Here is a 10,244-nt window from a genome sequence, read left to right as displayed (position 1 = left end):
AGTATCCTCAATAACCTCCAAATATACTACAGAGCTTTATTTCTCTCCCAAGCCAACAAAGACCCAGGGTCCAACCCAGCTCAACCACTAGACGTGTTGTATCAGTATCCTCAATAACCTCCAAATATACTACAGAGCTTTATTTCTCTCCCAAGCCAACAAAGACCCAGGGTCCAACCCAGCTCAACCACTAGACGTGTTGTATCAGTATCCTCAATAACCTCCAAATATACTACAGAGCTTTATTTCTCTCCCAAGCCAACAAAGACCCAGGGTCCAACCCAGCTCAACCACTAGACGTGTTGTATCAGTATCCTCAATAACCTCCAAATATACTACAGAGCTTTATTTCTCTCCCAAGCCAACAAAGACCCAGGGTCCAACCCAGCTCAACCACTAGACGTGTTGTATCAGTATCCTCAATAACCTCCAAATATACTACAGAGCTTTATTTCTCTCCCAAGCCAACAAAGACCCAGGGTCCAACCCAGCTCAACCACTAGACGTGTTGTATCAGTATCCTCAATAACCTCCAAATATACTACAGAGCTTTATTTCTCTCCCAAGCCAACAAAGACCCAGGGTCCAACCCAGCTCAACCACTAGACGTGTTGTATCAGTATCCTCAATAACCTCCAAATATACTACAGAGCTTTATTTCTCCGTGCAGACATGTTCACTCACACACAGACTTCTCAGTATCAATCTTTTGAAATATAGATATATATTGTAAAATATGTTTATACGTGTATAAAATATATGTAAGTAGCAATCTTTTGAAAATATAGAAAGAGTGTGCAAAGCTGTCATCAAGGGTGGCTACTTTGAAGAATATAAAATATATTTTGATTTGTTTAACACTTTTTTTGGTTACTACATGATTCCATATGTGTTATTTCATAGTTCTGATGTCTTCACTATTAATCTACAATGTAGAACATAGTCAAAATAAAGAAAAACCCTTGAATGAGTAGGTGTGTCCAAACTTTTGACTGGTACTGTATATTATAAAGTACATTTATACATGTCAAATATATGTGTATTTCCCCTATGCAGACCTGTCAACATCCACCTTGCCCTCTATGGTAGTAACCCTTCAAGAGGCATCAGAGATTCCTCCGGAACCAGAGCAGGAGGAGGTGCTACCGGAGGGTGCTACGCCCAGCCTGAAGGAGGTGGAGGACGCCGTTCAGGAGGCCTCGGAGCTGGCCGAGGAGCCGGGGGTCGAGGAGGTGCTGAAGGAGCTGGTAGAGAGGGTGGTGGAGGCCGCTATGGGAGAAGTGCTGAAGGAGGTACAAGGGAAGGGGAAGGAGGAGGTGGTGGAGGTAGAGGATGGAGTGGAGGAGGAGTTTGGAGGAGGAGGAGGGGAGCGGGAGGTGGTGGAGGTAGAGGAGGAAGGAGAGGTGGAGGAGCAAGGAGAACAGGAGGATGCCTTGACTGAAGTGGTGGAAGAGGAGGTTGGAGGAGTAGGGGAGGCCACTGAAGCTGTGTCTGTAGAGGAGGAGGCGGGGAGAGAGGAGGTGCTGGGAGAGACAGCAGCTGAGTCTGAGGAGGAGAGTATAGCAGAGGAGGTGGAAGATCAACTAGTGGAGGCCCCTGTTTTTCCCCTCACTGAGGGAAAGGTTGTGCAGGATACTACCTTCCTAGAAAAGGAGGAGGAGGAAACTACCCTCCCAGAAGAAGAGGAGGAGGGAGGAAGAGAGGTAGACGTAGAGGAGACGGAGCGAGAGGAGGAGGAGGCAACGGGAGAGGAGGAGGCGATAGAGGAGAAATTAGCAGCCGAAATGGTGGAGGAGGACGAGGTGCAGACAGAACAGGAGACTGTGACTGAGGAGGCTGGAGGAGAGAAGGAGCGAGAGGGGGAGGTGGAGGTGGAAGATGAGGGAGGTGAGGGGTTAGGTGGGGAGGTGGAGGTGGAAGACTATGAGGAAATGAATACTACTCAGTCGGTAGTGGGGGAGCCAGTCGAAGAGGAGGGAGGGAAGGAGGAGGTGGTGGTGGTGGTGGTGGGAGGAGAGGGGGAGGAGGGAAGGATGGAGGAACATGTGGTGGTTGTGGAGGAGGAAGAGGCTGGAGCTGAAGTAGTGATTGGGGATGCAGGGGGTGAGGCGATAGGGGGAGAGGATGAAAGGGATGGAGAGAGTGTGGAAGAGGAAGAGGGAGATGAAGGAGTGATGGTAGGAGCTGCAGACCAGCTGGGAGGTGCAGCAGGAGGAGGAGAAGGAGGAGGAGGTGAAGCAGGAGGAGGAGAAGGAGGAGGAGGTGCAGCAGGAGGAGGAGAAGGAGGAGAGGCCATTGAAGAGAAGACACCAGAAACCAGTCAAACAGAGAACCAAGGTAAACTATAGTGGAACATGAAAAACAAAAGAAAAATATCTTGATTAGATAAGTATTCAACCCCCTGAGTCAATACATGTTAGAATCACCTTCGGCAGCCATTACAGCCGGAAGTCTCTGGAAAAGTTTCTAAGAGATTTACACACCTGGATTGTGCCCATTATTCTTTCCAAACTTCTTCAAGTTCTGTCAAATTGGTTGTTGATCATTGTTAGACAACCATTTTCAGGTCTTGCCATAGATTTTCAAGTAGATTTGAGTCAAAACTGTAACTCGGCCGCTCATGAACATTCACAGCCTTCTTCGTAATCGACTCCACTGTAGATTTGGACTTGTGTTTTAGGTGTGAATCTGAAATGTGAATTCATCTCCCCGTGTCTGTTGGAAAGCAGACTGATCCAGGTTTTCATCTAGGATTTTGCCTGTTAAGCTCCATTCCGTTTCTTTTTTTATCCTAAAAAACTCCCCAGTACTTAACGATTACAAGCATACCCATAACATGATGCAGCCAACACTATTCTTGAAAATATGCAGGTGCCCTTTGTGAGGCATTGGAAAACCTCCCTGGTCTTTGTGTTTGAATCTGTGTTTGAAATTCACTGCTTGACTGAGGGACCGTATGTGTTGGTTACAGAGACGATGTAGTCATTCATAAGGCATTGAATTTTCTGACTGAGATTACTCCACACACACACACACACACACACACACACACACACACACACACACACACACACACACACACACACACACATACACACATACACACACACACACACACACACACACACACACACACATACACACATACACACATACACACACACACACACACACACGTTAGCCCCTACATTCCATAGGTCCACTCTATAGTCCCTCTTACCCTCAGGTTTGGGCCCTTCTTACTCTCATTCACACATGTGTGCCAAATATCTGACCCCTCCTCTAGAAGTGCTGCTGGACCCAGTTGAGAGCTCCATGAGATCCATCCCAGGGAAGTCTCAGGACCCCGCTAGTCCACTCAGCCCCCACCGTCCTCGGGGAGAGACGGAGAGCAACACCATGGGAGGGGAGGAGATCCTGGAGGGTGTTGATCTGGAGTCGAACGACGCCAACAAGATCATCACGTTTAAGGACAACCTTTTAAACATTGACCCTGATGAGGTCATTTCTACTCTGGATAACTTTGTGGAGGACATTCCTGCCATGGCCAATGAGGAGGAGCCAGGAGAGACCAATAAGGTGGTGGAGGTCCCTACAGGTACTGACAACTCAGGGAACTGTATCCTGTATTATAACTACTGACAACAGGTAACTGTATCCTGTATTATAACCACTGACAACAGGTAACTAACTGTATTATAACTACTGACAACAGGGAACTGTATCCTGTATTATAACCACTGACAACAGGTAACTGTATCCTGTATTATAACTACTGACAACAGGTAACTAACTGTATTATAACTACTGACAACAGGTAACTAACTGTATTATAACTACTGACAACAGGTAACTGTATCCTGTATTATAACTACTGACAACAGGTAACTGTATTATAACTACTGACAACAGGTAACTAACTGTATTATAACTACAGACAACAGGTAACTGTATCCTGTATTATAACTACAGACAACAGGTAACTAACTGTATTATAACTACTGACAACAGGTAACTAACTGTATTATAACCACTGACAACAGGGAACTGTATCCTGTATTATAACTACTGACAACAGGTAACTAACTGTATTATAACTACTGACAACAGGTAACTAACTGTATTATAACTACTGACAACAGGTAACTAACTGTATTATAACTACTGACAACAGGGAACTGTATCCTGTATTATAACTACTGACAACAGGTAACTGTATCCTGTATTATAACCACTGACAACAGGTAACTAACTGTATTATAACTACAGACAACAGGTAACTAACTGTATTATAACTACTGACAACAGGTAACTGTATCCTGTATTATAACTACTGACAACAGGTAACTGTATTATAACTACTGACAACAGGTAACTAACTGTATTATAACTACTGACAACAGGTAACTAACTGTATTATAACTACTGACAACAGGTAACTAACTGTATTATAACTACTGACAACAGGTAACTGTATCCTGTATTCTAACTACTGACAACAGGTAACTGTATTATAACTACTGACAACAGGGAACTGTATCCTGTATTATAACTACTGACAACAGGTAACTGTATCCTGTATTATAACTACTGACAACATGGAACTGTATCCTGTATTATAACTACTGACAACAGGTAACTAACTGTATTATAACTACTGACAACAGGTAACTAACTGTATTATAACTACTGACAACAGGTAACTAACTGTATTATAACTACTGACAACAGGTAACTGTATCCTGTATTATAACTACTGACAACAGGTAACTGTATTATAACTACTGACAACAGGTAACTGTATCCTGTATTATAACTACTGACAACAGGTAACTAACTGTATTATAACCACTGACAACAGGGAACTGTATCCTGTATTATAACTACTGACAACAGGTAACTAACTGTATTATAACTACTGACAACAGGTAACTAACTGTATTATAACTACAGACAACAGGTAACTGTATCCTGTATTATAACTACAGACAACAGGTAACTAACTGTATTATAACTACTGACAACAGGTAACTAACTGTATTATAACCACTGACAACAGGGAACTGTATCCTGTATTATAACTACTGACAACAGGTAACTAACTGTATTATAACTACTGACAACAGGTAACTAACTGTATTATAACTACTGACAACAGGTAACTAACTGTATTATAACTACTGACAACAGGGAACTGTATCCTGTATTATAACTACTGACAACAGGTAACTGTATCCTGTATTATAACCACTGACAACAGGTAACTGTATCCTGTATTATAACTACTGACAACAGGTAACTGTATTATAACTACTGACAACAGGTAACTGTATCCTGTATTATAACTACTGACAACAGGTAACTGTATCCTGTATTATAACTACTGACAACAGGTAACTGTATCCTGTATTATAACTACTGACAACAGGTAACTGTATCCTGTATTATAACTACTGACAACAGGTAACTAACTGTATTATAACTACTGACAACAGGTAACTGTATCCTGTATTATAACTACTGACAACAGGTAACTAACTGTATTATAACTACTGACAACAGGTAACTAACTGTATTATAACTACTGACAACAGGTAACTAACTGTATTATAACTACTGACAACAGGTAACTGTATCCTGTATTATAACTACTGACAACAGGTAACTAACTGTATTATAACTACTGACAACAGGTAACTAACTGTATTATAACTACTGACAACAGGTAACTAACTGTATTATAACTACAGACAACAGGTAACTAACTGTATTATAACTACAGACAACAGGTAACTGTATCCTGTATTATAACTACTGACAACAGGTAACTAACTGTATTATAACTACTGACAACAGGTAACTGTATCCTGTTTTATAACTACAGACAACAGGTAACTAACTGTATTATAACTACAGACAACAGGTAACTGTATCCTGTATTATAACTACAGACAACAGGTAACTGTATCCTGTATTATAACTACTGACAACAGGTAACTAACTGTATTATAACTACTGACAACAGGTAACTAACTGTATTATAACTACTGACAACAGGTAACTGTATCCTGTATTATAACTACTGACAACAGGTAACTAACTGTATTATAACTACAGACAACAGGTAACTAACTGTATTATAACACTGACAACAGGTAACTAACTGTATTATAACTACTGACAACAGGTAACTGTATCCTGTATTATAACTACAGACAACAGGTAACTGTATCCTGTATTATAACTACTGACAACAGGTAACTGTATCCTGTATTATAACTACTGACAACAGGTAACTGTATCCTGTATTATAACTACAGACAACAGGTAACTAACTGTATTATAACTACTGACAACAGGGAACTGTATCCTGTATTATAACTACTGACAACAGGTAACTAACTGTATTATAACTACTGACAACAGGTAACTAACTGTATTATAACTACTGACAACAGGTAACTGTATCCTGTATTATAACTACAGACAACAGGTAACTAACTGTATTATAACTACTGACACCAGGTAACTATATCCTGTATTATAACCACTGACAACAGGTAACTGTATCCTGTATTATAACTACTGACAACAGGTAACTGTATTATAACTACTGACAACAGGTAACTGTATCCTGTATTATAACTACTGACAACAGGTAACTGTATCCTGTATTATAACTACTGACAACAGGTAACTGTATCCTGTATTATAACTACTGACAACAGGTAACTGTATCCTGTATTATAACTACTGACAACAGGTAACTAACTGTATTATAACTACTGACAACAGGTAACTGTATCCTGTATTATAACTACTGACAACAGGTAACTAACTGTATTATAACTACTGACAACAGGTAACTAACTGTATTATAACTACTGACAACAGGTAACTAACTGTATTATAACTACTGACAACAGGTAACTGTATCCTGTATTATAACTACTGACAACAGGTAACTAACTGTATATAACTACTGACAACAGGTAACTAACTGTATTATAACTACCTGACAACAGGTAACTAACTGTATTATAACTACAGACAACAGGTAACTGTATCCTGTATTATAACTACTGACAACAGGTAACTAACTGTATTATAACTACTGACAACAGGTAACTGTATCCTGTTTTATAACTACAGACAACAGGTAACTAACTGTATTATAACTACAGACAACAGGTAACTGTATCCTGTATTATAACTACAGACAACAGGTAACTGTATCCTGTATTATAACTACTGACAACAGGTAACTAACTGTATTATAACTACTGACAACAGGTAACTAACTGTATTATAACTACTGACAACAGGTAACTGTATCCTGTATTATAACTACTGACAACAGGTAACTAACTGTATTATAACTACAGACAACAGGTAACTACTGTATTATAACTACTGACAACAGGTAACTAACTGTATTTATTAACTACTGACAACAGGCTAACTGTATCCTGTATTATAACTACAGACAACAGGTAACTGTATCCTGTATTATAACTACTGACAACAGGTAACTGTATCCTGTATTATAACTACTGACAACAGGTAACTGTATCCTGTATTATAACTACAGACACAGGTAACTAACTGTATTATAACTACTGACAACAGGGAACTGTATCCTGTATTATAACTACTGACAACAGGTAACTAACTGTATTATAACTACTGACAACAGGTAACTAACTGTATTATAACTACTGACAACAGGTAACTGTATCCTGTATTATAACTACTGACAACAGGTAACTGTATCCTGTATTATAACTACTGACAACAGGTAACTAACTGTATTATAACTACTGACAACAGGTAACTGTATCCTGTATTATAACTACTGACAACAGGTAACTAACTGTATTATAACTACTGACAACAGGTAACTAACTGTATTATAACTACTGACAACAGGTAACTGTATTATAACTACTGACAACAGGTAACTGTATCCTGTATTATAACTACTGACAACAGGTAACTAACTGTATTATAACTACAGACAACAGGTAACTGTATCCTGTATTATAACTACTGACAACAGGTAACTGTATCCTGTATTATAACCACTGACAACAGGTAACTGTATCCTGTATTATAACTACTGACAACAGGGTAACTAACGTATTATAAACTACTGACACAGGGAACTGTATCCTGTATGATAAACTACTGACAACAGGGAACTGTATCCTGTATTATTAACCACTGACAACAGGGTAACTGTATCCTGTATTATAACTACTGACAACAGGTACTGTATCCTGTATTATAACTACTGACAACAGGTAACTGTATCCTGTATTATAACTACTGGACAACAGGGAACTGTATCCGTATTATAACCACTGACAACAGGTAACTAACTGTATTATAACTACTGACAACAGGAACTAACTGTATTATAACTACTGACAACAGGTAACTGTATCCTGTATTATAACTACTGACAACAGGTAACTAACTGTATTATAACTACTGACAACAGGTAACTAACTGTATTATAACTACTGACAACAGGTAACTGTATCCTGTATTATAACTACAGACAACAGGTAACTGTATCCTGTATATAACTACTGACAACAGGTAACTAACTGTATTATAACTACTGACAACAGGTAACTAACTGTATTATAACTACAGACAACAGGTAACTGTATCCTGTATTATAACCACTGACAACAGGTAACTGTATCCTGTATTATAACTACTGACAACAGGTAACTGTATTATAACTACTGACAAACAGGTAACTGTATCCTGTATTATAACTACTGACAACAGGTAACTGTATCCTGTATTATAACTACTGACAACAGGTAACTGTATCCTGTATTATAACTACTGACAACAGGTAACTGTATCCTGTATTATAACTACTGACAACAGGTAACTAACTGTATTATAACTACTGACAACAGGTACTGTATCCTGTATTATAACTACTGACAAACAGGTAACTAACTGTATTATAACTACTGACAACAGGTAACTAACTGTATTATAACTACTGACAACAGGTAACTAACTGTATTATAACTACTGACAACAGGTAAACTGTATCCTGTATTATAACTTACTGACAACAGGTAACTAACTGTATTATAACTACTGACAACAGGTAACTAACGGTATTATAACTACCGATACAACAGGTAACTGTATCCTGTATTATAACTACTGACAACAGGTAACTAACTGTATTATAACTACTGACAACAGGTAACTAACTGTATTATAACTACTGACAACAGGTAACTGTATCCTGTATTATAACTACAGACAACAGGTAACTGTATCCTGTATTATAACTACTGACAACAGGTACTGTATTATAACTACAGACAACAGGTAACTGTATCCTGTATTAACTACTGACAACAGGTAACTAACTGTATTATAACTACTGACAACAGGTAACTAACTGTATTATAACTACTGACAACAGGGAACTGTATCCTGTATTATAACCACTGACAACAGGTAACTGTATCCTGTATTATAACTACTGACAACAGGTAACTAACTGTATTATAACTACTGACAACAGGTAACTAACTGTATTATAACTACTGACAACAGGTAACTGTATCCTGTATTATAACTACTGACAACAGGTAACTGTATTATAACTACTGACAACAGGTAACTAACTGTATTATAACTACAGACAACAGGTAACTGTATCCTGTATTATAACTACAGACAACAGGTAACTAACTGTATTATAACTACTGACAACAGGTAACTAACTGTATTATAACCACTGACAACAGGGAACTGTATCCTGTATTATAACTACTGACAACAGGTAACTAACTGTATTATAACTACTGACAACAGGTAACTAACTGTATTATAACTACTGACAACAGGTAACTAACTGTATTATAACTACTGACAACAGGGAACTGTATCCTGTATTATAACTACTGACAACAGGGTAACTGTATCCTGTATTATAACCACTGACAACAGGTAACTAACTGTATTATAACTACAGACAACAGGTAACTAAGTGTATTATAACTACTGACAACAGGTAACTGTATCCTGTATTATAACTACTGACAACAGGTAACTGTATTATAACTACTGACAAACAGGTAAATAACTGTATTATAACTACTGACAACAGGTAACTAACTGTATTATAACTACTGACAACAGGTAACTAACTGTATTATAACTACTGACAACAGGTAACTGTATCCTGTATTCTAACT

Source organism: Oncorhynchus kisutch, unplaced genomic scaffold (assembly GCF_002021735.2).
Source record: "Oncorhynchus kisutch isolate 150728-3 unplaced genomic scaffold, Okis_V2 Okis07a-Okis12b_hom, whole genome shotgun sequence".
Classification (NCBI taxonomy): domain Eukaryota; kingdom Metazoa; phylum Chordata; class Actinopteri; order Salmoniformes; family Salmonidae; genus Oncorhynchus; species Oncorhynchus kisutch.
Note: the sequence above shows the minus strand (reverse complement) of the source record.